The 27,247-nt window shown below is 38.3% G+C and overlaps 1 protein-coding gene across 16 annotated transcripts in view; it reads left to right on the top strand.

Moving 5' to 3' along the window:
* GPHN (gephyrin) overlaps positions 1-27,247 on the top strand; it is a 274,965-nt gene that overhangs the window by 54,883 nt on the left and 192,835 nt on the right. For 2 of the 16 annotated variants that reach the window (XM_066188288.1, XM_066188289.1), the window contains exon 1: positions 11,447-11,707. The exons of the other annotated variants lie outside the window; for them this stretch is intronic. The gene's annotated coding sequence lies outside the window, so the exon portion shown is untranslated. Of the gene's footprint in view, positions 1-11,446; positions 11,708-27,247 lie in introns of those variants that run through there. 16 annotated transcript variants of the gene reach the window in all.

Below are 27,247 nucleotides of genomic sequence, written 5' to 3'. Positions count from 1 at the left end.
TGATAGATAACAGGTGTTTAGCAAATGCTTTTCATTTAATATTTTGTTTTTAATTTTCCTACTCATTCAGCTGTCTATTGTAAACTGCAGACAGGTATTTTTGAACTAAGGCTAGCCAGTCTTATTCTCATGCTTCTCCAAAAGTCATGTTAATTGATTTATAAAGCAGCATATAGTTCTAGCATATAATGTGTAATTGAGTATTACATTCAAATTTTTTACAGGGCAAAATGACTGATTTTTGCCATAGAAGATTTTACAAGGAGCATCCATAAAAGTAGAATTATGGTAAATGCCAGAAATATATTTACCTAGAAGGATGTTAGTCAAAACCAGCAAGGCTTCTTTGGATTTCTTTGTGTTTATAATATCAAAAGATAATGCAAAGTATATTTTCTTAATTAGAGAAAAAGTAAATTATGCTATAAAACTTAGTGTACATGCAGTTCCATCATGTATTACTGGATCTAGAAACCTTATTCAGTGTTTAATTATGCATTTAAAATATGTTGAATGTTGTAGTTTTAAACCTCAGCACATGAAATTCAGTAAGAGTCTGTATTTAAAATGCTTGTCTCCTTAAGGTTGAACATCATGTTAGCCTGTAATTGCAATTTTTTTCCCTTCCTAGTGAACTTCATCAATGCTGTAAATGTGTAGCTATGCATTTCTTTATAACATGATCATTTTTTGTGAGCAGTAAGCCTTCATCATTCACTGAGCACGATGCTCAAATGAAACAAGTTTTGCTGGCAGGTTTTCTGTAATTTTTCATCTCAGCATATTAGTTTGTCTGGAATTTATTTTTCATCTCTGATATAGGGGAAGTATTACTCCATTTCACAAAAGGCAAACACAGAAGTGGAGATTTAAAGTTTGGTCAAAACCATATTATTTTGTTTGCTTAGAGACTGCCTAGGTTTCTAAATTCTTCATATTAGTAATGTATTTCATTTCTTCAGTGGTTTCTTCTTCATGACCGTAGCTGTTGGAAGGCCATGGGCATTTAGGAGTGGTTTATAGGGAATGCCTGTGTCAGACATCACATGTGAAAGGACTTAGCTCAGTGATTCATAGCAAGTTGGTGGCAAGGATAGAAATAAATGCTCCAAGGAAGTAAATTCTTCTGTGATCCAGGAGAGCTCTTCTGCACTATTTAAGTGATGTTGATTTACATTTAGAAACTTACTGTTTTAGAGAAGAATGAAGATGATGAAAGACACACTTAAGATCCAAATGATTGCAGTCTGCAGCGTAAGCATGTAAATTTTATCTCAGGAGTTTCTTTTGAAGTGGAGTAGAGAAAGATTCTTTTTTATGCGTTCAGTCTTCTAGGTAAGTACTGGGGATTTTTAATAAGTTGGGCACATAGCCATGTAACTACAAAATAATAAATTTTTATGCATGCCTTTAGCTAGGGGTGGAATTACCAGGCATTTTAGTTTAACTAAAGGGCAGGAAAATTCAAATATTAATGAAAGAATAATTCAAAATAGGGAGGCAAACAAAAAGTAGCATTAAATTCAGCATTGACAACTAGATTTCACTCAGGGTAAACTTTCCTTTTTTAGGTCAACTGGATTTTCTTTTTCCTGCAGAGTAAATCTAGATTTAATGTGGCTGATCTTCAGTGAAACAAGTAGTAATGGTAGTACATGGGAACTTAGTTAAATTTGTCAGGTTTAGACCACTGGTCCTTATCCTGCAGCATACCTTGCTTACAGTGTCTTTAAATTGGTTAAGCACAAAACTTAAAGTTTGTATGATTGTGTTTATATGTTTGTCTTGTGTAAGAAGTACATGACACACATAGAAGAGGTTGGAACTTTGGGAGGATGTCCTTCTAGGTCTGCATAATAATGATATTGTCTTTGGGACAATAATAGCTGGAAAACACCACTGATATAGGGCAAAATATTGTGTAGAAAACTGTGAGTCTTCCTGGACTGACATAAAAGTTTAAGGTGTTGCAATGCACAATGGAGGTTAATGTACTTGATATCTAGAAAAATGTTGCAATAAATTTCTTCTATCAACTGAAAATGGCAGAGAAGAAGAGTGAGTCTGAGAAGTAAGTGTTGATTGTGAGATAATTGTAGATTGTCAGTGTGATGTGACTAAGAAAAAATAAACTAAAAAAAATTAGGCTGTGGTAAGCCTTTTTTTAAAAAGCCTTGAGAAATAGTCTCTGCTTCAGGTCAACACTGTTTATTTTGTCCCAGAATCTTGGAAGGAAAAGAGCCCAACTCCAAACCTAAAATCAGACACTTGGCAATTACACTGAGTGTGGTAATCAAGTCCTTCTGGATCAGTATTTCCAGATTCCTTTCCAGGATTTCTTTAGAAGATACTCACTGTGGATCAGGAGTCTACATAAGCAAATGCCAGATCAATCTGTTTCAGGAATAAAATAGAGAAGACTTAGGGTAATTGACCATTGAAATACTTTTTGAATGGACTCTGGATAGGTATCTCCACTGAAAGCCTTTGTTCTTCAGCAGTCGTAAGACACAGACTGAGGATGCAGGAGAAAATTTTAATTTTTTTCGGTCTACTTTTATCACTAACTGTTCCCTGTTTGTGCTGGGAAGAAAGCTGTGGGTCAGATTCTTCAGACTAGTCAATGTACCCCTGCTGACACATGAATTGAACGACGGGGCCAAATGGTTCAGATTGTATCAAAAAATGGCCAACAAGATGTTAAAAATTGATACAGGACCAGAAATGACAGCTGAATTTAAGTCTTCCTGTGCAGAATAATTTATGTTGGAAGCAGGAAAGATCACAGAATTACAGAATGGTTTGCATTGGATGGGTCTTTAAAGGTCATCTCATTTCAACCTCCCTGCCTTTGCCAAGGACACCTGCCACTGGACTAGGTTGCTTAAAGACCCCATCCAGCCTGGCCTTGCACACCCTCAGGGGGTGGGGCATCCACAGCTTCTCTGTGCAACCTGTTCCAGTGCCTCACCACCCTTACAGTAAAGAATTTCTTCCTAATATTTAATCTAGACATACACTTGCAGTTTGAAGCCATTTCCCCACGTTCTGTCACTATGCGCTCTTGTAATAGGTCCCTCTCTGTGTCTCTTGTAGTCCCCTTCAAGTACTGGAAGGTGCTGTAACATCTCCCCAGAGCCTTGTGTTCTCCAGACTGAACAACCCCAACTCTCTCAGCCTGCCTTCACAGGAGAGGTGCTCCAGCCCTCTGATCATCTTGGTGGCCTTCCTCTGGACTCACTCCAGCAGGTCCTTGTCTTTCCTGTGCTGCCACCCAGAGCTGGATGCAGTGTTCCAGGTGGGGTCTCAGCAGAGCAGAGCAGAGGGGCAGAATCCCCTCCCTGGCCCTGCTGCCCACGCTGCTTTGGATGCAGCTCAGGACACGTTTGGCTCTCTGGGCTGGGAGTGCCCATGGCTGGGTCATGTCCAGCCTCTCACCCTCCAGCATCCCCAGGTCCTTCTGGGGAGGGCCACTCTCAATGCATTCTCAACCCAGCGTATATTTCTCCTCATGCCTCAGCCAGCACCTGAACTCAAAGCTGTATGCAGCACCTGGGTGTAGTCAGTCAGCTGCTGACCTGCTGGTTTTCCAACCTCACCTTTCTTGTAGGGAACCTGGCAGGGGGGTTGACAACGTGATTGTGTGCATAATCCACTATTGTTTTCCCTTTTCTTATAGAATGATTTTGAGTGTCTTGGTAGCAGCAGTGAAGAGTTTAAGCCCTCAAAAAAAAAGTTAATTTAGTCCATGACGTTACAAGAAAATAAAGAGTACTCTCATCCACATTAAAGTTCACTAACTGTTTCATCCTGAACTTCCAGGGGTTAAATCAAAATTTGACAATAAAAAGAATTTTACAATGGTGACTGTGTTTAAGTATGACAGACTTTCCCCGTACACTGCTTATATACTCCCAGATAGACGTTAAGACGTTAGAAATATATGTGATTTTTAAGACAACAACTCTTTTGGTTAGTAGTGGTGTTGTGTCTGTCATTTGAAAAAGAGGTCATAATGCTACTCCCTACATAGAATATCATATTTACATACCTGTTAGATTAGTGATATAACATTTCTGTCAAATCATATCAACTTCTTGGACAGACTGTTCTGGCAGTGGCAGCCCATTCTCCATTTATTAGATGTTTAAACTTGCCAACAGCCAGATAGAGCTGATACAGCCTGAGAGAATGCAAATAGAATTCTTCATCCTGGGACTCCTTGTCCTGGGAGCTGTGATAAGCTGGTAACACTGATAAATGTTGTGTTAGGGAAGAGTTAGATCGCATGGGTTTATCGGAGATTGGAGTTCCAAAGGAAAGGTCCTGACTGATGGCCAGGATGCCAGTGTTTTACCTTGACTAGCAATATTCAGCATGTTACTTGCTTAATGCTCTCAAAACCTCACTTATGAGAGTAAGCTTTTTAATATTTCTGGTCATTACACACTTAGCTCAGAAGGAGAGCACAATGGCAGACAGATTGATCTATGCTTGATTTTCATGTGTTGCTTTTGAATCCCAGATCAGTGAATGAAGTTTGTAGTCCAAGAAAAACAGAAGATCTGTCCCCAGGCTGGAAACTGCTCATTTTCTGTTGCAGCATGGCAGAAGAATGACAGTACTAAGAGTTCTCATACAGTGTCCTGAGGTCAGTTTTGTCACATACAGTGTAAATCCCAAATAATTTTATGGGACAGTTAATGCTGTAATTATTTATTGTCTGTGTTGCAGCAGCACCTAGTGGTTCAAATTAAGATCAGAATTGAACTTTCATGGCACATGATCTCTGCTGGGAAAGCTTTCATTGAAAGTAGTTAGAAAAAAGAGGATATGGGAAGCCAAGGCAGAGAACAGGAAGATGTCTTTTAAGCCACTACAGGAGAACTGTGGTACAGCCAGCAAGAGACCTAAGTTTCCATAAAGGATCTAATTTCTCTTTTATGTAGAAGCATGCTTTTTCCTAGCGTCCTTGTTAGCTCACTGCCTTTGAAAAATGGATCTTTTTGGATATGGACATACCTGCTTACTTCTAATCTTGGTTAGAAGTCTATAATTGTAACACTTTGTTCAGATTTAAACAAGTCCTACAGCCCCACTACCTGTTGTTAAATATAATCTTTTGAAATTCAGAGCATGGCATTAGGATTGCCTACGGCGTCCCAATTCATGATGCTTCTCTCACTTAGCTGCTCTAAAGGCTTCATAACTATCTAGTGTACATTAGTATTCCAGCTGGACTGGCCTCCTTAAAGGCACCTGTAAAGAGAGTTTAGTTGAAATCTCCAGGCATGAGAAGGACAAGGGGGTTATAAGGAGCAGTCAGCATGGTTTCACCAAGGGGAAGTAATGTTTGACCAGTGGTAAACTTCTGCGATTTAATGACTGGGTTGAAAACTGGTAGAACAGTCAGTGATTAGTGGCACAGAATCTAGCTGGAGGCCAGTGTATCGCAGGAATCTATACTGGGTCCAGTCCTGTTTAGTATCTTCATTAAATACCTGGAGAAGGGATCAGGGTGTACCCTCAGCAAGTTTGCAGTAGACACCGAACTGGGAGGAGTGGCTGGTGTACCAAAGAGTTGTACTGCACGCAGTGGGGCACACAGGAACGTCATGAAATTCAACGTAAAATCCTGCAGCTGGGGAGGAACAACCATAGGCAACTGGAAATCAGCTTTGCAGAAAGGACATGGAGGTCCTGGTAGACACCAAGGTGAAATAAGCCAGCAGTGCACCCCTGTGACAAAGAAGATGAGTGGTGCCTGGGCTGTACTGGGCAAAGTATTGCCAGCAGGTTGAAGGAGGTCATCCATCCTTTCTACTCGGCACTGGTGAGGCCACACTTGGTGTGCAGTTTCCACTTCTGGGCTCCCCAGTAGAAGGAAGATGTGGAGAAGCTGAAGTGGGTCCAGTGGAGAGAGCCCCACAAGGGGTCACAAAGATGGTTACAGATCTTGAACACCACTTTAGCAAGGAAAAGCTGAGAGCTGGGACTTTATAACCTGGAGAAGAGATGGCTCAATTTTTATAAATATCTAAAGGAGCTGTGCAAAGAAGTCCAAGCCTGACTTCTCACACCAGTGCCTAGTGATGGGACCAGAGACAATTGGCACAAGTTAACACAGGACGTTGACGCAGTTTTACACCACAATGACAAAGACTCCAACAACCAGAAGGCTGAAAAATGACTCTTTTATTCTTGGGATGTGTCTCCCTTTTTACTATTTTACACAGACCAATTTGATTGGTGTAACAAAGGCAAACCTCTTCAATCACATTGGTCAGACCATAGAGACATCAAGAAGAAGTCCCTCTTAGGAAAAGGAATGAATAACATAGTACAGTTACAAAAACATCTTTCTTGTTTACAGAAGATTCTCTGGGAAAATAATTTCAGAAAACCAAAACACTTCAGGGGTGGAACCAGGGGTACAGGAGGTTCCCTCTGAACATCAGGAAATAATTTTTTACTGTAAGGGACACTGAGCACTGGCACAGGTTGCCCATGAATGTTTTGGACTCTCCATCCTTGGAGAAAATCAAAAGGGGTCTGGACATGGTCCTTGGCTGTAGGTGGTCCAGCTTGAGGCAAGGAGAATGGGCCAGGTGATGTCCAGAGGTCCTTTCCAGCCCCAGACTTTCTGTGATTCTATGATATAATATTTGTAATTCATTCAAACAGGAAGTTGATATGACAACAGCTTTGATACTATGGAAATCTGCACAGCCTTTAGAGATTTTTGGATCAGAGCCTTGATCTTACTCCTAAATATTTATTAAACAAAAAAATCTTACCAAAAAAAAAGTGTTAGCAGACTTTAGTCAGAATTCATTGGCAACTGAGGAGGAAAAATTAAGGACAGGAGCAGGGAGTCTATACTTGTGACACGAACCTGGTATTCATGCAGTTCCCTTCTGCTAGTTTTCTGAGAGTCTTGGAACATTGTTTTGCATAGTGAAAACCTGATGTGTTGCATCATACGCTATGTAGAATTATATAACAATGTTTGTACAACACTCAACCTATTAAATTTGAAAAATACAGTTCAGAAAAATAAGATACAAATTTAATCTGGGTTTCCAGTCTCACAGCAAGGACTGCATTTTAAGTCCAGGACATTCTCTGATGGATAGCCTCAGTGAAGGAAACAGAATGGCCTTTCTGTTGAAATAGCCATTTTTGTGTGGTTGAGGTATAAGGAGCTACTGTTTTGAGAATGTTGACAGAACCCAAATGATTTAGATTTATTATGCTACTAGGATTTTATTAAAGGAATTACTTAGAAGCTAAGAAGTGACCAAAGGTAAACTAGAACATGAAAGACAGTATATAACTATCACTTTCTGCTTATGCTTCCCTTGTCAAGCTTTCTACTTGCATGTTTGTCAGCTTTTTTCAGACTCAGTTTTGCTTTCTGCTCTGCAGCATCAGTGCATGGCACAATCTAGAATTTGTCTGCTGGTTCTTCCCCTCGAGACATCACCCTTTCAGCTTGCAGCTTATGGTTCAATTTTGTTGTGATAGCAGTAGTAAATGTAGATGTTTAGCTTGACTTGTTAATTTTGTTTTTCCTGACTTTTGTCTGTTTGCCTGCCTGTCTTCAGGGTCTAAGCTCCCTGAGGCATGGGCCATCCTTTCTTGAATGTCTGGGAAATGCTAGCACATTGTGGCTACTACCATGTACAGAAAAAAATGAGTGGCAAACAAAGATTTAAGAGTATGAATGAGATGAGTAGCTGGAAGATGTGAACTTCATCAGTTCTGTTAAACTGTAGGAACATTTTGTATTTTTAAGGTCAGCAAGAAGCTCTCATTTTTACTTTCCTAATATAGCTCTCATAACTGTATTCACTCTTCTAGGATGACTTCTAGTCGTGTAATATGTATCTGAAATAATTTTCCCTTCCTGTTATTTCTTGGAAAATCATTGCCATGTACAATGAAGTAGTTTTTGTGGTAAGAGAGACAGAGATATATGCAGTAATACATTTATATGTCTTGCTTTTGCAGAAGTTTTTTCAAAATACTGCAAAGGCTCCTTATGTTTTTCTAGTTAGTTCTTTAACATAAATCAAAAAGATGAATTATGTCAAGGACTGGAAAGCTTGCGTTAATTTAATAAAAATCAAGTTTGTTTATTGAACTGTTTCACTGAACACTCAGAAAACTGGATTGCTGGACTTCACAGTGATGTATATGAGCTTGTGATTAAAGGACTTGCAGTGACAATTGTTTACTGCTACCATTGAAACAAAAAAAAGAAAACATTTTGAACATCTGTTGCTCTTGGATTTCCTTTCTCCAAAATGCATATTTATTGCTCAAAGTTTAAGATGTATCTCTGGTTATGCAGTTATGGAGTATCCTAAAACAGGAACTGAAAAAGCTCTATGTTGGAGGAGGATTGATGTGATGTATTTCTGCACTGAACTTTCATTCTTATATGGTCTTTGTCTACCTGTTAAAATTTTTAAGTCTCATATGAAAATGTAATTTTTAAATGATTATTTATTTTCTTTAAATCTAAGTTTTAAAATGTGAAATCATCAGACATGTCATTATGAACAAGGCTATGAGAAGCAGGCGTGATTTTTAAAACCACTAAACAGTGCACAAAAGTTAGCACATAAAATTTCCATGATTGGAAATAAATCCTATCTCCATCTCATATATGAATTCTGTAAATTGAACACTGCTTCTTGCTTTTTCTCTCATTTCTACAGAGAATTTGTGTCAGTCCTTACAAACACTCTGCTAGGAACAGCATCCATTTTTAATAATAAAGATAATATTGTGAATACTGAAATTAGAAACAAATTTGTATTGCAAACAGTGTTTCAAATTGTTGCATTAGAAACATGTGCTTCCTAAACTGTATTAACAATACAGCTGGAATAAATATTTCATTTTCTTTGAGCAATGACCATGTTTTTCTTAGTTTGATTTATAGTCTGCTTGTTTTTAACCTTTGCTATCTGTTAACTTTAATAACTGTTACTCTTAAGAAGCTTACCTCTTAATTGCTCATCTGTTAGTCTTATTTTTTAGGAGATGAGTATTACTAGTCAAAAGGTTGTAGTTAATTGAAGTTTCTTGTTTTTCTCTTTTCAAAGACAAAATTGAGGTAGACTTTGCTATAAGCATATGAATATAAGGACTGAAGGCTATAAATATGAACATTTTCCTTATGAAAAGCTGAAAATTCAAGTGCAGCTAAAACAGTTGCACATACTTTCTTTGTATTCTATGTGTTGAGACACTGATTTCATTGGATTTTGGGCATGATAAAATGTGGGCCAATATTTGGGTCTGATAAATTGCTTTCCTGATTGGTTAATTATTGAGGCTTAATAGGAAAGATTAAAAACAGTAAGACAGATACTGTACCATTTTAAATTAAATTAGCATAATAAGTTCATTAAGAATTGGATTAATTTAGGGTTTTTTTTCTGGCTGTATTACTATCCTGAATGTTGGACATCAGGTATTTATACTCAGTGCAATAAACTATTGAAATACTGGAATATTCTTCTCTAACTGCCTAAGTCTAGAGTTGCGTACAGGGGGATCTACGAAGCTGGAATATTTCTTATTAGTGTTATGAAGAAAATAATGAACTTATAAAGTCAAAGGGCTCGAAGTCTAAGAAAATGTAAGTATTTGTAATTAGCAAACAAAGGAGGCTGAAGAGTGGCAGGTGTGAATAATTAAGTGCCGTGGGGCTGTGTCACTGGCCTTGTGTGTGGCAGGAGGCCTGCTGGGCTGTTGTGCTGTAGCTAATGCAAACCATCCTGTCTCACCGGGGGGCACAAGCTGTGGCCTGGCCGGCACTCTGCAGCAGGCAGCTTTAGTGTCACAGTCAGGATTTTGACTGGTTATTCGGGGAGTGGGTCCAAATGTATTTATTCCTCTGCCCTCTTTATGATCTCTCTTAGGCAAGAAAGTACGAGAAGAAGCAGCAATTGACAGTAATAGGTTGGTGGGGGACAAGGAAGGAATGGAATACTTGAAAGAGGCTTCTTCTTTTTTCAGAGCAAAAGGGCAGGATTGACTTTACCTGCAGTATTTATTAGTAGTAGTTTTTGGCTGGCATTGCTGCGTACCGATAATTTACTTTCTACTACATTCAAGTTTTACCAGATGACTATCAATGCAGTCAGAATTCATTTTTCCTTATAATTTATCCATTATTCTGTTTCTCATTTACACTCCACCTTAAATCAAGTTAACTTCTTCTGAACCAATCATGTTATTTTAGTCATGCTTGAAGAAAAATGTTGTGTTACTATTATTTCAGGCTCTGCCTGAATGCTCTAAAGTTGTTCTGTCATTCAGGGTTTTTAGTTCAGGACAATATCCGCTGCATGGGTGGGAGCAGACCCAGAAGTTGTGCACTGGTGTAACTGTGGGTGTGTCCACTGATTGTAACCAAATGAGACTGGAAACATCTACCCCTTTTTTCCTGCCAAGTTCTAAGAAATAAAGACTGTAAAATTAGAATAAAAGTATACTACCGAGGTGCAACATGTTAATTTTCTGGAGCACTGGTGAATGTGTGCCTGTGTGAATGCTTAGTCCCTTTCTGAGTAATCATAACATATAATACCAGGTTTTGTGAGTCGTCTTACAGAGAGAAGAGAGCTGTTACCATTGGCTTTCGTAAAATAATTCATGTAAATTAAGATTATAAATGTTGTCATTCATATACAAGTGAGAAAAGCAGCTCTGCTGTTATTTTAGGATGAGGAGCTTTAGAAGGGAGCGTTTTCTCTGCAAAAACAGCCTCTGGTGTTTGATTTACCCACTTTTTGTACTACTTTTTCCTGCCTCTTCCCTACCTCTATTTCTTCTTATTGGTGGGTTTTTTTAGAAACTTGCTTGCTGCCTTCTTTTTATTTTTTTTTTACCCCATTACCAGTTTATAAGATATGTAACTATTCATTATTTTATGGGAAATTGTGTTTCAGTGTTTTTCATGACACAGGCTGTAATCATGAAAAGGCTGCAGATACCACTTCTGTCAGGTTTGAATGCACCATGTTAGCATTAACGTCTTAATTTTTGAAGAGCATGGATATCCTGAAACCTATCTTAATCTGAGATGTGTTCTTTACTTTTATAATTGTGGTTCTTCTGAAATTTGTCTTCTGTGGTGTGTTCCGGTTTTTTTTTGTAATAATTAAACAAAGGTGCTAACGTCTCCCTTCCATGACTATTTTAGATTTTTTTGCCATAGTGGCAGGTGCTTTGGATCTTCTGATTAGCATTATTAAGAAATGGAATTTGTTTGTAATCACCAATTGTCTTCAATTAGTTTCATAGGGTTGAATAAACATTTTGATTTCAGGGTTTAACATATGTCTCAGATTACTCTCAAAATTTTGTTTACATTTGATATTGAAAGGAGTTGTTTGCAGCATGTGACTTTAGAAGAAGATTGCAGTGTCTATTGGAATTTTGGCTGAAGTATTACAGTGTAGAAGGGAATACAGGTGACAGTGCCCCTGATAAGTAACAGCTGTGTTAATTACCCAATTCTGCCTTGCCCTGATGAGTCACAGCTGTAGCCAATAAAGATAATTGTGATAAAAGGGAGTGGCTTAGCTGATGAGGGGAGGATGATGAAGGAGGAGGAATCTTGAGCAAGCGAGCACTGGAGGGTCACGAAGAAGGAGGATCCTGGGGAGGGAATCACTGCTGTGAGGTCAGTCTGGGTCTGTAATTACAGCCTGTTGAAACTTGCAGTCATAGTCTAGCCAGGTAAAAGCCTGCGTTCAGAGTCTGCAAACTAATCCTTGCAGTCATCGTTCAGCAGGAAATAGCAGAGGCTGCAAGGGAAGCCTGCAGTAGGGGCTTGCTGCAGCCACAGTCAGTGAATGGTTGGAGTCAGGATGGCTCAGCTGCAAAGAGGATAAACCAGGATCCTTTTCATGCTGTGATAAACAAGGAGTCTGTGTCTCTGCTCATTTCTACATTCTAACGAAAAGCTACTGCAAAATTACAGTGCTTTCTTGGATTTACCCTTTTGTTGTTCATAATCTAGGTGTTGTGGCAGAATGTATGCTTTTTGAATTATTGGGTGATGACTTTAGTCCTGGTTTCACTTGGCAGTTTTATATCATTGTAATACTCTCTTTTAGCAAAACATAATTTTGTTGAAATTTTTTTTCACGGTTTTAAAGAACATTTAACTCAATACCTTATTATTTTAGAGTGATTATACTAAGTGCTGTTTCTAGCTTTGTTATATTCATCGTTAATTTTTTTTTCATAATACAGGAAGATCGAGCCAATGATCTATTTAACTGTGTAAACATATATAACTGTATATGTTAAATACACATATATTAAACTGTATAGCTTAAGTAAGGATTGTATTTATATAGCATATCTAAAGTTGCATTCATAGCTGTATATAAATTTGATAGCTCAGAAATTGTAAAGTGGATGCAGAGTGGAAAAAAAAGTAATGAAAATGAACCAGATGACATGGGGACTATATAGCTCAGCTGTTTTTGTTCACTTTTTGTATTAATTCTGCACTATGGGAGGGAGATGTTGTAGAGTTCTGTTTGGATTTCACTAAGAAAGACTGGCCAATGAACAGCATGATACAATAGCCACATTATTGAGGAAGACTAAAGAGAGAAACACAGCAATTAAATCTTGTGTCCCTTGAGAGATTTAAAACATCTTGATCATGTAGCCTCAGATGGACCCCAGGTGGATTTTCCTGCAGCATGCTGTGCAGATGCTGTCTGTGGATAGGATAGATTCCTCTTCTGTATCACAGTGCCTTTTTGTGTAACAAGCAGTCATTTTTCCTAAGAACCTGGCATGGCATCTCTGTCATGTCATCCACCAGTGCCACCTGGGGCAAGCCAGCAGGTTCCCTGCAGTGCTGCTCATCCCAACATACGGACTTCTAAGTACAAGGCCCAATAGAGCGTGCATTGCCAGTTCAGGATCCCTAAACCCTCAAGCACAGTGTCTTCCACGGAGCTCCCAACACACTGCTTCCCTTGACATGAGCAGGAGGGTGATCTCTTCTGAGGGGGAGTAAGTACAGAAGAGAGACCTGGTGATAGCTTTCTAAGTGAAAATCTTGGTGCAGCTAGCCAATTCTAATGCAGTTGGAGATTTTAATTTTGCAGTGGATTAGGCATTTGTTGGTAAGAGGATGATAAAGCCTCTCTTGGCCCTTCATCAGTAGTTTTCCCTTGCTGCTACTGAGATACAGCTATGAACAGTACAGAAGGCTTCAAGCCTATCTGCCAGGTATACATATGCATTATTTCTAACATTATATAGATTCTAAACAAAACTCCGTAACTTTGGCAACTGGGTCCAAAACAAAGAGTACCAGGTCACTGACTGCGATGTGACTCACTCTATTTTATTGCACTGTCTCATCCATAGACCTGTCTGTAAACATGTGGCTTAAAGAGGGTTTTGTTACTTTCATTACATGTATGTTGATCAACACAAGCAGTAACTGTATCCCATCTTATATTTTCTAAGCTGTTTTTGGGAACTTGCACTCCTGAAAGCTCTGGTGAATTTAAAGTCTTACGGTGACTACTCCTGCTCTTCAAACAGTACAGAAGCAATATTTCAATCCCTGCAAAATCATTTATTAAAGCATTTCTGAAGCATAAGTATCAAATCCAAGGCACTACTCTGGCTTTTTTTTTTCTGTTATGCAACAGTTTTGGTGCTGTAGCAGTTTCAGTGTTTCCAGTTTTTTTCTTCTTCCTTTACCTCACATTTTTAGAAACCAGCTAATTCATTGTGGTAGAGAACAGATTAGAGAAAACCAGCAGAAGGCTAAAACAGTGAATAGATGATGACGGTATGAAAGCTGTCAGCATCAAAAACTTTGGGAGCCTGCATCTGGAACACAGATGCTATTGGTTGAATTCTACATACAGAACTCATTAAGCATTCAAGGTTGGAAGTATTCAAATTTCTTATTAGTGATTTCTATTTTTTATCTCATGCTAATGTTGTTTAGCATAGCACACTGTTAGGCAAACTGCTGAGTTGTGGCAACCAGTGTGCCTTTTGTGGAATTCATTGCCTTTCAGTTAAATAATAATATCGCATTAATAATGCCTGGAAAAGAGACATAAGCCCTTGAGAAAATTTGTGTTAAAGCATTTTAATAATGCAGTGAAGGCTGTGAGAGTCAGTCATACTTTTCAGTCTGTACAAGTCTTCAGAAAAATGGCTCTTCAACTGCTTGAAGATGCAGGCAGAATGAGCTCAGCATACCTAGCTTCTCACCTGAAGTTTAGAGATGATATGTATGGTTGATAACTGTTCCTTTGCCACAGTGGAGTGTGTACAGCAAGGATAAAATCTATTTGCCCACACAGGCTTGTCTCAGGTGCTTATCCAAGACTATGAAGCAGAATCCCAGATGAGAGCTGCAGAAATTAAAACCTGGATTCTCTGTTTATGTTGAAAGGTTTTTTTTGGGTTTTTTTGTAATGTAGGGTTAATACAAGGAACAAAGGAATCTTAAGAAATCCTTTAAACTACATAAAGTCTGGGTGGGAAAAAAAGAAAATGTGGATTAAAATAGGAAAAATCTAAAGCATGCTACTGAATCGACTTTTGGAAAGTGACTAGGTGTTACAGTAATCAAGATGCTATACAAAGAGGAATTTTTTTCAGCTTAGAATTTGTACTCACTCATCTTTTCTCCTTTCTAAATGAGTGTTTTAATGATTTCATGCTTCCCAGGGTGTCTCGCTTCACAGCATGCTGCAATCACCTTGCCTTTGGCCCTAGAGGCTGAGGAGCCCTCCAAAAATAAACGGGAAAAGCCAGAAGCTGTCTCCTCAACTTAGCATTTTCTTTTAGCTCTGCTTAATGGCAGTATTTTGTTGGGTTTGGTCTCAGAATGGTGTGTCTCCAGTGAAAGCTTCCTCTGGCAGCCACTGTCTGCTGCCTGCTGCTTAGGGGCATCAGCTGGGACACCGTGCACACTGTCTCCCACAGAAATGCCTGCCAATGCCTGCCATAAGAGCTTTTTAATTACTTGTCCTGTATAGTACTGGCTTTTCAGCTCCCCATAAGCATCAAGAAGTGTCAAGACCATGGTAATTTTGAAACTGTGCTGGGGAAGTAAATCTGTTTGTTTTTTTCTTTACAGTTCTGTACTTAAAATCAGAACAAAGAAAACAGGCTGGTAGTCGTGAAACCCTTAAACCTCTGAAAATGCATCAAATAATAAGCAGAGGTGGTTCTTTCCAAGCACGAATGTGCTGCTGAAATCTGGAATAAACATTGGCTGAAATAAACATTGTTTGTTTCTACAACACAAAGAGAAATGCCTTGTTGCATAAGAAAATAGCTGGATGGGAAAAATATAGCACTTTGTTACTTTAGAACTACAAAACAGGTATCTGATTAGTGTCACTCTAATACTGAATATTCATGCTGGATATATTTAGATTTTATTTGTAGACTCACCTGAATTGCTTTGCCCATCCTTCAGCCTGGGAGGCTGATGGCAGTGTTAACGTGGTAATTCAGTTCTAGAACTGACCTTGGCAGACCTGTCAGTTCAGCTCAGGCATAGCACCACTTCAGTGGTCTGACTGGCTTTTGAAGGAGGTCTTGGTTTGTCCATCCAGTTCAAAGTATGACTAGCGTATGTTTGTATTGGTGGTCATATAAAGTTGTTAATCTTTTTTATTTGGTTTATAATTATCAGTAGGGGGCTGGTTTAACCCTATCTGCACTGCTTGAGTTTCATTACATGTGAATTTTTAAAATAGTTCAACTTCTTCAGAATCATAAGGGAAAACCCCTCATCTCAATGGGTATGTAACACACTGTAGATTGTCAATTGTTTCAGATGACATCTTTCAGGAAGTTAAGTAGGCTTCACAACCTCTTTCTGTGCCACACAGAGCTTTGGGGGGTTTTTTTACAGATTTCAGGTTAGCTTTATTACATACTAATTGTGGATTAGGATTAGTGATTTTGGACTTGTGTTCTAGAAGTAGATTTTCATTTTTCCATTTAGTCACCTAGGAATTTATTTGAACAAATTTCTTATATCTCTTTTGGCAACAGCTATTTTGTCTTGCTTGTTTCTGTTCTTTTTTTTTTTTTTTTTTTTAAAGTAAGACCTTTTAGAAGAGATGTGAAGATTTCTATAATCCTTACCCAAAGTTAAAATGGAAACACAGAAACTAATGTCCTTAGCATATGGAATTTACTGGCTGAATGGCTGAGTGCCAAGAGTAGTGATCGGTGGCCCAAAGTCTAGTTGGAGGCCAGTGACCTAGCTGGGTACCCCAGGGGTCAATACCAGCTCCAGCCCTGTTTAACATCTTCATTGATAATCTGGATGCTGGCAGCAGGTTTGCAGATGACACAAAGTTGGGATGAGTGGTTGATGTGTTAGAGGGTCATACTTCCATCCAGAAGGACTCTCAAAGGCTAGAGAAATAAGCCAGCCAACTTGTCTCCGAAGCCAAGACCTACTGGTTTTGGTAAGAATTTTTGTCATTCTAATTAAAATACTTCATGCTTCCATTTGACAAATATGAAGAAGAAAGTCATTCTTAACTTGTGTTAGGTGTTGGTTACACTGATAACTAACACAAAGTAACAACAATGATTGTTGCCTTTCCTCAGAAAAAGTAAATTTTTATTACTGGGGTTTTAAATTAAATCCTTTGGGATTTCCTGTACTCTAAGGCACAAAAGAAGTTCTGCCTTTTTCCCTTGGAAATGTAAGATGAGATTATTGACATACAGGGGGTTTTGCACATTTAATTGGTATTCATAGCTTTTACAAATTTTAGAGGACTGTAATTACAGAGTTGACAGTGGGGTAAAAATTTACTATTCTTTTAAAAAGGTATACACTGTTTTGGCTTTAGCAAATTCTTTAGAGGTTTGTAATACATATATTTGTATGGAAAAGTTTTAAAGCAAATAAGCCACGTTTAGACCCAATATTTGGTTTTCCTGGTATTTCTGACATCATAGAAATATATGAAGTTTTGCAAAGTAATGAGATTTTTTAAAAACAGTTCCATATGAATGTTTTTATTTACAGAGAGGAGGAACAAAATAGCCAACACTGCTCTGCAAATCATTAAAATACCTAAAAATGTAATTCATGTCTTCTCTCCACTAGATTTGTAGTATCTTCAGCTTGTCAAAAAGTGTGTAATAAAATAGGAAAAGCAGGTTCTCCAGTTATACCTCATTTCAGCCCCCTGCTCTGACTCCCTACATTGTTCTTGATTTTAGGTCTGCTCTTCTGTAGCCATCTGTTCACTTCCTAAAATAGCACTGCTTGTGTCTCAATTTAGAACTTTTCTCATTATCCATAATACATTTTAACTTCCCTTTGAATTATACTCATTTCGATACTGACTTTTTTAATGCACTGCTGAATATGTATATGTTAAGTAGTTGAAAAGCAACTTTACATTCATAATTGCACCAACATGTTTTGGTTGTCAAACATTGGAAGTAATTCTTGGTTTACTGTTTTTGTAATTGTTTTGCATTGTTCTGAGTATAACTTTGGAATTAGTCAAACACTAAATTATAAATACACTAGCAAGCAGAAAAATGGTAGCACGAAGTCACACAGTAATTCCAGACTAATCCTATGTTTGCAGTGATTCAAGGCGATGTGCGTGTTGCATGACTGCTGCTGGACTTGTGATGGACTTGAATAGATAAGATCTTTGTAAGGGCACTAATTTGCTTTTCCTCTCTACAACCATTGATTTCCTGTGCTTTCTATCATGCTATCTTTCATGTCTCTAATTTTCTGTAATGACTTACAGGCTTTGACAGCTCTAATTTTGTAAAATTCGCTTGAAGTTGGTCATCAGGTTGAAAAAACTGTATTAGGAAGGAAACATGAGAAGGGGAAAAGGGAATTCAGCAGAGAAATCGATGGACAGCATTTAAGTAATTTTTATAGGCAAAAGCAGGTATTGTTATTGAAAAATGTTAAAAACATGTTTAGTATGTACGTTTGGCTGTCAGATTTTTTTCTGTCATAGAAATGCTGATAGCCTTATTCACTGTTGAAAATTATAAATATTGACACTTTTAAAAGTTTAGTCGCTTACCTGCTCCATATTGATGGAACAGTTCTTTAGAGGAGCAAAATGGCCTTTCTCAACGAACTGGTGAAGTTACAAATGAGGACTTTGGTTGTTTAATAGTGATTATGTTGATAGTTTTCACTAAGACATTAGATTTTTTTCTCAGGTACTTAGGAACGTTTCCAATCTCTGTTATGATTTCTTATTATGCTTGTGTAAATACGCAGAAGTCATAGGTGGAATTCATGAAAACTGCGTGGCAAACATGGATGTCATGCATACCTATAAATTTTAAGACCTCGTTTATTATTTCGTTTTCGATACTGATTTTAAGAAGAATTGCAGAATAAACTAAGAAATTGTGCAAACCATTGGGTCTCCCATTCACTCAAGAGCCCGTTTAAGGGGGAGTTTAATAATGTTGCAGATGTCAGAATACACTAAAACAAAAAAGAAAAAAACGTTTGCTAGAACAGTGTTTTCGTCTTTCCCAGTTAAATTACCCTGATGTCCATTTCTGTTTTTATAATCTTCAAATGGCTGGTTTAAAATCTAACAGCTCAAAGGTTTCAGTAAGGACAAAAGTAATTATATAATGATATAAAATTACACCAAACTTTTCGATGGCATATAACATTTGTGTCTATTTTTGTTGGCCGTTTGTGAACATGAGGATTACTGATGGTGCGGTAAAGTGTAACAATAGTCCTATCATTCTAGTCCATCCCCTCATTGTTGATCAAGCAAGAACTCAGAGCAAATAAGGAAAACCAGTATGCTTTAATGATATACATTAGTGACTTGGAGTTTCAGAACAGCCACAAGAACATTATTCTTGATAGGGCTGTAACTGTGGCAAGAAATGAGCTCAGACAGTGGATCATAACCTCTTTAGCCTTCCTAACTGAGACATCGACACATATACACAGCCTGAAACTGGATCCAAGCCTGTAATGCCAAGTGCTGCAGTGTGCCATCAGGCAGAGGCACCAAATGCAGGGAGTCAGGCAGGAGGGGTCTGTGATTGTCTGGGAATACTGTTCCTGTGGGCTCTGTCGACAGGAACCTCTCCGGATTGTTCTGCTGCTCTACTCGTCTCGTTTGCAGGACTGCTGTCTTGGCTGCGTGTGTAGGGCAGAAACTAGTGAGGGAGAACCCTTGGCAGGGTGCTCCACGTTGCCATGTTACAATGTGGCAACTGCTGGGTGTCTTTTGAACTGCAAGAAATTTACATGGAGTGTGTTCATATGGGGTGTCATTCTCCTACGAATGCCAGCATGGCTTGGTATGGTCCTGACAGCTGATTGATTGATTTGATTCATTGCCTGGATAAGCAAACATATGAGACGTGACAAGCTGTATAGGCTTTAAAGACTTCTCCCATTTTGTTGCTTGCTGTAGGCTTAGAGTTAAATATAGTTAAAGGTTTGGAATCAGCAAAGAGAAGGAATTAAAAGTTAAGAATAAGGAGTCAAATATCATTGTGACAAGATTATTTCCAGAAGATACAAATTTTTCCCTGTTGAAGAGAAGAAAAAGATGATGTATTTATTCACATCAAATGAACAGGGGCAGCAAGAAAATGACAATATTCTGTGTTGCAGTGGTGTTTAGGACTAGAAGTGCCTGTGAGTCCCTGAAAGATGAAGTGAAATGAATCAGCAGCAAGATAATGCCAAAAGTTATGTTTAGGTAGCAAAGACAAACAGGAGAAATAATCTAGGCTACCTAATTCATCAGTAATTCTAATTTCATTGTAACTAATAAGGAATGAAATCTTGAGCATGGCTAAAATACAGAAGCTCAAAAGAGAGTCCACTACAAATAGAATGATAGGAGCAAATGTGCTTAAACACTTGGAGGAGCATTCGCAGGAGGAAAATTTGGGCTACAGTTCCCTGGGCTCGTGTCAGATGAGGGTTGCATAGGGCTGGAAGGCACTTCTATTACTGCCTTACACCTGCTATTAAAGTAAGGACATTTTAAACTAAAAAAATATTTTATATGCAATCCATGATTTGCCACATAGAATTGTTGTTTAAAATATCTGATTGTAAAAACATAGCAAGATTCCGGAAAGGGAAATGAACAGCAAACTTCACCCTGAAATCAAGGACCAACAATCAAAATTTAGTTTTCTTGAATGTTGCAACTCTGTAAGTGAGCATAAACAAAGGTACCTAAATGTAAAGCTTACTCCTGGTATAATTTCTTAGCTTATTTTTACTCTCCCTGGTTTTTTTTTTTCTATATTTCAGGTTTGGTGGAGCATGTGTCAAGTGGTATATGTAGCATGACTTGTAGTACTCTGGAATCATTTGAGATTGTAATTTTAATAATTAGTTGAATGAGTGAGTGATGAAAACACTTAGCATTTAAACTGATTTTCAGGTTTTTCACAGCTCACAGAGATAATTGGCTTAGTTCCAATTATTTGCAGCTTTTTCAGGATCCTCCCAGCTGGAAGAAATGACAAGAGGCTTTGGTTCCCATTTTCAGAGTTTATTCATAAGCATTAGGAACAGACATGTGAAAACAGATGAACCTGAGATGGATTGATGATGTCAGTTCTTCGAGCCAGTTGCATGAAAAGTGGCAACTTTAACAGCTCCAGAGCTGTTAAAATAGGCACAGTTTATAAGCATAATGTTAAAATAAACAAAACATCATTAAAAAGTTTAACTCAACGGGAAAGATTTTAGAGATCGGGGGGTAAGGGATAAATCTCTGGTTTTTTTAGAGTTGTTTCATGAACTACAGGCTTTCTGGTTAGATATCCTTTCCTCCCATGACACCTGAATGGAACTTGCCCCGCTGAGATCTTCACCGCTGCTACTGTTAGAGACAGCAGTGAACGAAATGTAAACAATATTGAGAATCCTGTTTTTTAGAATCTGCACCTTCCTCTGTGTGATTTGATATCAGCAGTTTTTTTGTGGATGGCAGCTCAGTGTTCTGGAAAGACCTATGGTACATTTCCAGACCATTTTGTAGAAACAGTTTCCCATTGCTGGTGATAATTGCAGAGCCCTGGGAAGCCAGCAAAAATCTGAAACAGCATGACTAGTTCAGCTTTGTGTGAACATGACTGTATTTCTTCCAGGAGCTTGAAGGTTCTAGATGCCTTTATGCCACTGTGAATCTGAGCTAATAAACCCTGTTATGGGTGAGATGGTGCCACATGAAGTTAGCTTAGGTGTATCTGTCGTGGTGTTTCCTGACCTAAGCTCATACAGTGGTGTTAGTGTGTATAGAGTCAGTGAATGTTGGTCAGGATTTCATGTATGTGCCTCAGTGCTAGTCCTGCTGTATCCAAGCTGGTGGTGCTAATGTGCTGTCTCTGCCTTATGGTCTAGATTTAGTAAGGCTCTTCAATTCAATTCAAACAGAGCTCTTTTGACAATCAAATGCCGCATCTGTGCAAGCAAGACCTACCAGAAACAGTGTTGGGTTGAACCCAGTGAAGAGAATGGGCTCTGTTGGTTGATATGTTGTCCATGCTCTGTAATAACTGTCTGCAGGGCTGTTTCCCTCCACTACCTGAGGTATTATTTTACTTCTGATAATGGAGAGTTGATTGTAGAAAGAAAACAATATGAAGATAGATGCTTTTTAAACAAGCTGTGGGATTTATTGTAATGCACTTTGTTTTTCTTGGCCACTTCTGCTATTGGGTGTTTGTTGCTTTTTTTTTTTCTAGGTAGAGTTGAAAATCGCTCCTTGAAGTGTTTCTATTTTGAAACTGTCTGTTTTGTACTGCCACTAGTTTTTAGGAGGCTTAAGAGTACTAGTACAAAAAGGATATCTTAAGAAGTACTTACGTTTTGGACAAAGAGGAACTGTCCTATTTTTAAGGATTATTGCAAGCACTTTTTATAATACTGTTTTTTTCCACTTTCATGAAAAATTTTCCCATAAACTCTCAATAATTCACATTTAATGAATTGAAAATTCTAAACATATGGATATATTTTACTTCATATTGAGATTTAGGGGAAAATAGAGTATTTATTTATACTAAATATATTAGTAGTTTTATAAAATTACTTTTTACTCATATTCTCATTTTACATTATTAAATTATACTGATTTGCTTAAATATTTTATCTTCTTGTGAAAGCTAATAGTTTAAAAATCCCTTTGCATGAATGGACATCCTTATATCCAATAAGTAAATACCTACAACTGAATTTTAATGTCAACATTTTCTCATCATCTCTCCTAGCAGTACAAAATCATGCCTTTTATACCTCAGCGTGGTGTTTGTAGGGCTTCATTTTAGAGCTTTGCATATACAGTTGTGCTGAATAAATGGTTATTGTGTAATTGCTTCAAAGAGACTCTTCTGTCCAAGGTGATTCCTTCAGCAAGAAAACTGCAGGGGACAGATATGCCAGACTAGGCCCAGGTGCTACTTTTACCTAAAAAATAAGAGATAATGTCTTTTTCTTCAAGTCCCTGCCTGTAGTGGAGTAGTTTGTCTACAATGCATGTTTATGTTCTGGTTTATGTGCTAACTGGCATTATTTTACTATGATTACACCTTCAGGGTTTGAAGTCTTATAGCTTTATGTGATTTAATGCCGTTCAGTCTGGAGTTGCACTTGATTGTCACTGGGATTTCTGCAGTTCTATTACCTCACTATTACATTTAGTGTTCTGTTTTCTCCTAATTTCTGTGGATCTTGGCTTGTGTCACTCCCTTGGTCCAGGACTGTTCATGGCCTTTAGCTTCTTTTACTTGAACTCAGAAGATGAACCCAGAATCCTCAGTAAGACAGCTGGCTTTGTGATCTCATCCTGGATCTCTTCCAGCTCCATACCTTGTCTATGTGTTTCCCGTGTCCCTTCCTGTAATCTTCCTTGGAAGTCCTGTAGTGCATGGTTGTACATCTGGATTCAGGGAAAGCATCTGCTCAAGCCATAGATACAATGACTAGGGGAATCATGGAATCAGAGTGGTTTGATTTGGAAGGGATCTTAAAGATAATTTCATTCCAACCTCCCTGCCGTGGGCACCTTCCACCAGACCAGGCTGCTCAGAGCACCATCCAACCTGGCCTTGAACACTTCCAGGGATGGAGCATCCACAACTTCCCTGGGCAACCTGTTCCAGTGCCTCACCGCACTCACAGTAATGAATGTCTTTCTATTATCCAATCTAATACCTACTCTCAGTTTAAAGCCATCACTCCTTGGCCTATCACCACATGCCCTCCTAAAAATTCCCTCTCTCGCTCTCCTGTAGCTCTCCTTAGGTACTAGAAGGTGCTACAAGGTTTCCTTCTCAGAACCTCCTGTTGCCCAGGCTGAACACCCCAGCTGTCTTAGCCTGTCTCCACGGGATAGATCTACATCCCTCTAACTAACTTGGTGGCCTTCCCCTGGACTCATTCCAAGAGGTCCATGTCCTTCCTGTGCTGGCATCCAGAGCTGGATGCAGCACTGCAGGTGGGGTCTCACCAGAGTAGAGCAGAGGGGCAAATTCCCTTCCCTGGACCTGCTGGCCACAGTTTTGACGTAGCCCAGGATACAATTGGCTTCCTGGGCTGTGAGTGCACACTGCCAGCTGGGGTGTGACATGGACATCACACAGTATGTGTCTCAAGAAGTTCAAAATACCTTCTATTTTTTCCTGCCCTTTTTTATTATGTGTTTTTGAGGTGGCTTCTTTTTACAGCATCTGACAGGCTATGTTGAACAGTGCAGAAAATACCTCAGTTTCCTTAAAGGTGAAAAGTTATCTGATTTCTGGTGTCTGGGGCTGTATGAGATGTGAGTAGAAGGAAGACAGTATACTGAGGCCGTGGGGGGTCTGTGAGCTGGTCCTGGAGGATTATCTACCTATCAGCAGGTCTGTACGTGTTTAGTTGTGCAGCAGTGCAAGGAGAGGTGTTGTTCCAAGCCACAATGTGAAGTTTCTTAAGTCCTGGCATTATTGAATGATGCAAGCCTGTGGTCACAGGTCCCTAATACTGCAGCAGTCACTGGAGTGGTTCACATAAATGCAGTGTTTATGGATAGAATATATCATTAGGAAAATGGAGTATAGTTTTTCATGTGATTCTTATGGTTCTTAATCAAGCTGGCAGATAATATGTGAAATGTGTTAGAATCTTGCACTGGCATGCATTGTCATATTTAAAAGTGCATCTAGCTGAGGCAGGTTGTATACTTGGTCAGTCTACTCTGCAAGCAAGGATCCATCTAAGATATTAAAATGGGCCTATGTAAGATGCTGTAAATCATTTCATGTGTTGTTAACTAAGAAACTAAGCACATTCTTTTCCTGAACTAAATAATGCACAAGAAACCGAAGTTTAGAGATAAGAATTTTATCTTTTTTGAGGTATTGAAAAAACTCAGACATCCTCTCAAGAAATCAGAAAAGCTGACAATCAAGACCTCCTTGTTAAGCCCACCCTTTGGAGGAAAGATTCTCAACATGTGCTCTGATTACAGCTGTTCTAACCTGTAACAGAACTAAACATTTCAGGGAAGTGTAAAATGAGACATTACTTTTCAAAGGTACTTAGCTTTTAATTGTTGTTTTAACTCTTCTCTTCCCCTCTCTTGCCTTCTATACTTTTCCTTCCCATCCTGGATTTTTTTATGGTTTTATAGTGAAAGGAGGAACAACACAAACATCTTACTGGAAATACATGTTGGGGGAAAAAAAGGCAAAGCACACAAAACACAAACTAATTTATCTCCAATAACAAGAGCCCAAAGAAAAAAAAATCTATCAAGTGCCTAGTATTCATAGCTTCAAGGAACTTAATTTTTTTAATTGGGGAGAAACCATTAGAAGTATTGCTAATGCTGCATCTCCGAAGAGTTGAATATCTTCAGTGGTTTGATGTTTTTCTTCCAAAGTTCACCTGATTAGTGCAGTGATCACACTGACACTGGGATGGAGTTGAAACTCAAGCTTGTTAAATATTAGATTAAAACCCAGTGCAGAATTTTTAGCCTAAGGCAGCACAAATATTGTAAAATCTAAATGATAAATCATTTCAGAGCGGCATAACCCACTAGATTAATGGATACACAGAAAAAAATGCCTCATTTAATTGCTGTTAGAAAATGGGAGAAACCCTGGCGGGGGTTTAGAAGTTCATAGCCTTCAGAGAAACTCTAACATAGATTTTACAACATTAGCTACTGTGGTGCGGAATGCTTCAGGTCTTCAAGAGCAATTTCTGTGTCATTTCATCTATCCTTAAATCGGTTGAGAATGAGTCTGTGCTTTCCTTGCCCTCACTGTTCTTATAGAAGGATTATTTGTGAGGGCTCACCTCTCTAACTCTTTGAAAATTATGCTCTGATTCTTATGATTTCCTCACAGTTATATTTCTTCTGCCGCAGTATTCATTTCTCCCTCTGAAATTTGTTTTGCTGTTGTATTTACATAAACACACCAGCAGCTACCATCTAATGCCTTTTTTTTTTGCTAAGCTAATCAAGAAAGGTCTTTTCACTTTCCCTGCGATCTTACTTTTCTTTATCATTACAACAGCCCTTCTTTGCATCTGGTTTACAAGTGACATTACTGCTTCTCTGTTTTCTAGAAAAATAAATATTGTAGATTCACATGTTTAACTTGTATTTCTGGTTTATGATAGTCCTGTTTTTCAGTAGGTCACCTGAACCTTTCCCTTCTGTTGTTCCAATACCTTAGCTCCTTTTTTATAATAGTACTTCTTTGTCAATCTGTGAGGATACCATTCTGGATTTATATGGTGATAGCAAATGCCATTTAGATCACAAGTTCTTAGGAAATCAGCCTGCCTTATTTCTGCTACTCACAGACAACATATTTTCTAGGCAAAAAAAGCATTTGCAGTTTGCATGGAGACTCGTAGTTCTTTTTATTCTGCAAATACGTCAGAGATTTGTGTGCAGATATGCAAATGGTGTAAGTGCTGCTTTTAAAATTAATTTGCTGTCTTCTTTGATAGATATGGAGAAGGTGCTACAAAATTTCTGTAATGTGCCATCTGTTTTATGTATGTTTTCTGGTTGACATGCACTCACTTGAAAAATGTGACAGTAGCAGAGAAAAAAGGCAGCATTATTTATGTCTGGTGTTACTGTCCATGGGACCCATGAAATACCTTAAAATCTTTTTAATATTAAGAAAGTCAATCTTCTGGCGCTTTCTCCTTCCTTTGCCTTCTATAAAGTATGCTGCATAGGATAGGAATTCTGTTTTTGCAGGAGAACAGCCTTTTAAAGAGAGATGTTTTGAGGTCTGAGGAAAATAAAATCTGTTACCTTCCTATATCCTAAATTCTAAGCTTCCCTTGCAGAATTTATTTCTTGAGGTCAATAATATGTATAATAGGTAAAGAAGGTGCTTGCTGCCTTGTGTATAAGGTTGGGCCCATAAAAGCAAAATGTTTGAATCCTGAAATGTTTGCATGCAGTGCATGGAACAGAACCACCTGAATCTAGAACGAGACTTCTGAATAATGCTTGTTGTAAGCAAACCCAGACTGGAGTACAACTCTGTGCTAGACCAGTACTCCTCAGAACATCCCAAGTATATTAATTATCTTTTATATTTATTAACTGCTGAATGAATCTGTTATAAAACCTAAATACATAAATGAGCCTGTAAAAAGAGGGGTGAAGTCTTGTCAAAAGTCGCATGGGTAGATGAAGAGGTCCTAAGGAAAAGAACTGACCGTAGGAGATATTATTGCTGAAAGACAAAAATGTAAGAAAATGATATCTTTATACTTCAGTGCATACTGTTCAAGGTTGTGGTAGTCCATGTGTTTTCAAACTAATAGTGCATCAGTGACTGCCTTCATGAGTGTAGCATTTTTGTTGTCAAGATGATTTTTATCAACAGGTAGTCACAACTAATCTAAAAGCATTAGATTAGATCTGAATTCTGGGAAACAAGGGGAAAATCTGGCAGGTAATAGTAGTTTTCTGGAATCACATATTTAGATATGGGGGAGGTAAACTTAATTGTTAATTTTCTTTACTAAGCTATAGGTATTTGTTCATTTTTTGAGGGTGGATATTGCATTTTTTCTAAATCATATAGATATGAAAATCACTGCTGTCAGCTATGGATTTGAAGGTGAGCTCATCTAAAGAGGGCTCTTTACTGGGGTTACTTTCTGTGGGTAAGA

This window comes from Chamaea fasciata, unplaced genomic scaffold, assembly GCF_029207755.1.
Source record: "Chamaea fasciata isolate MVZ Bird 193981 ecotype frontalis unplaced genomic scaffold, bChaFas1.0.hap1 SCAF_7, whole genome shotgun sequence".
In the NCBI taxonomy this organism is placed as follows: domain Eukaryota; kingdom Metazoa; phylum Chordata; class Aves; order Passeriformes; family Sylviidae; genus Chamaea; species Chamaea fasciata.
Note: the sequence above shows the minus strand (reverse complement) of the source record. Positions and strands in the feature narration are given on the sequence as shown.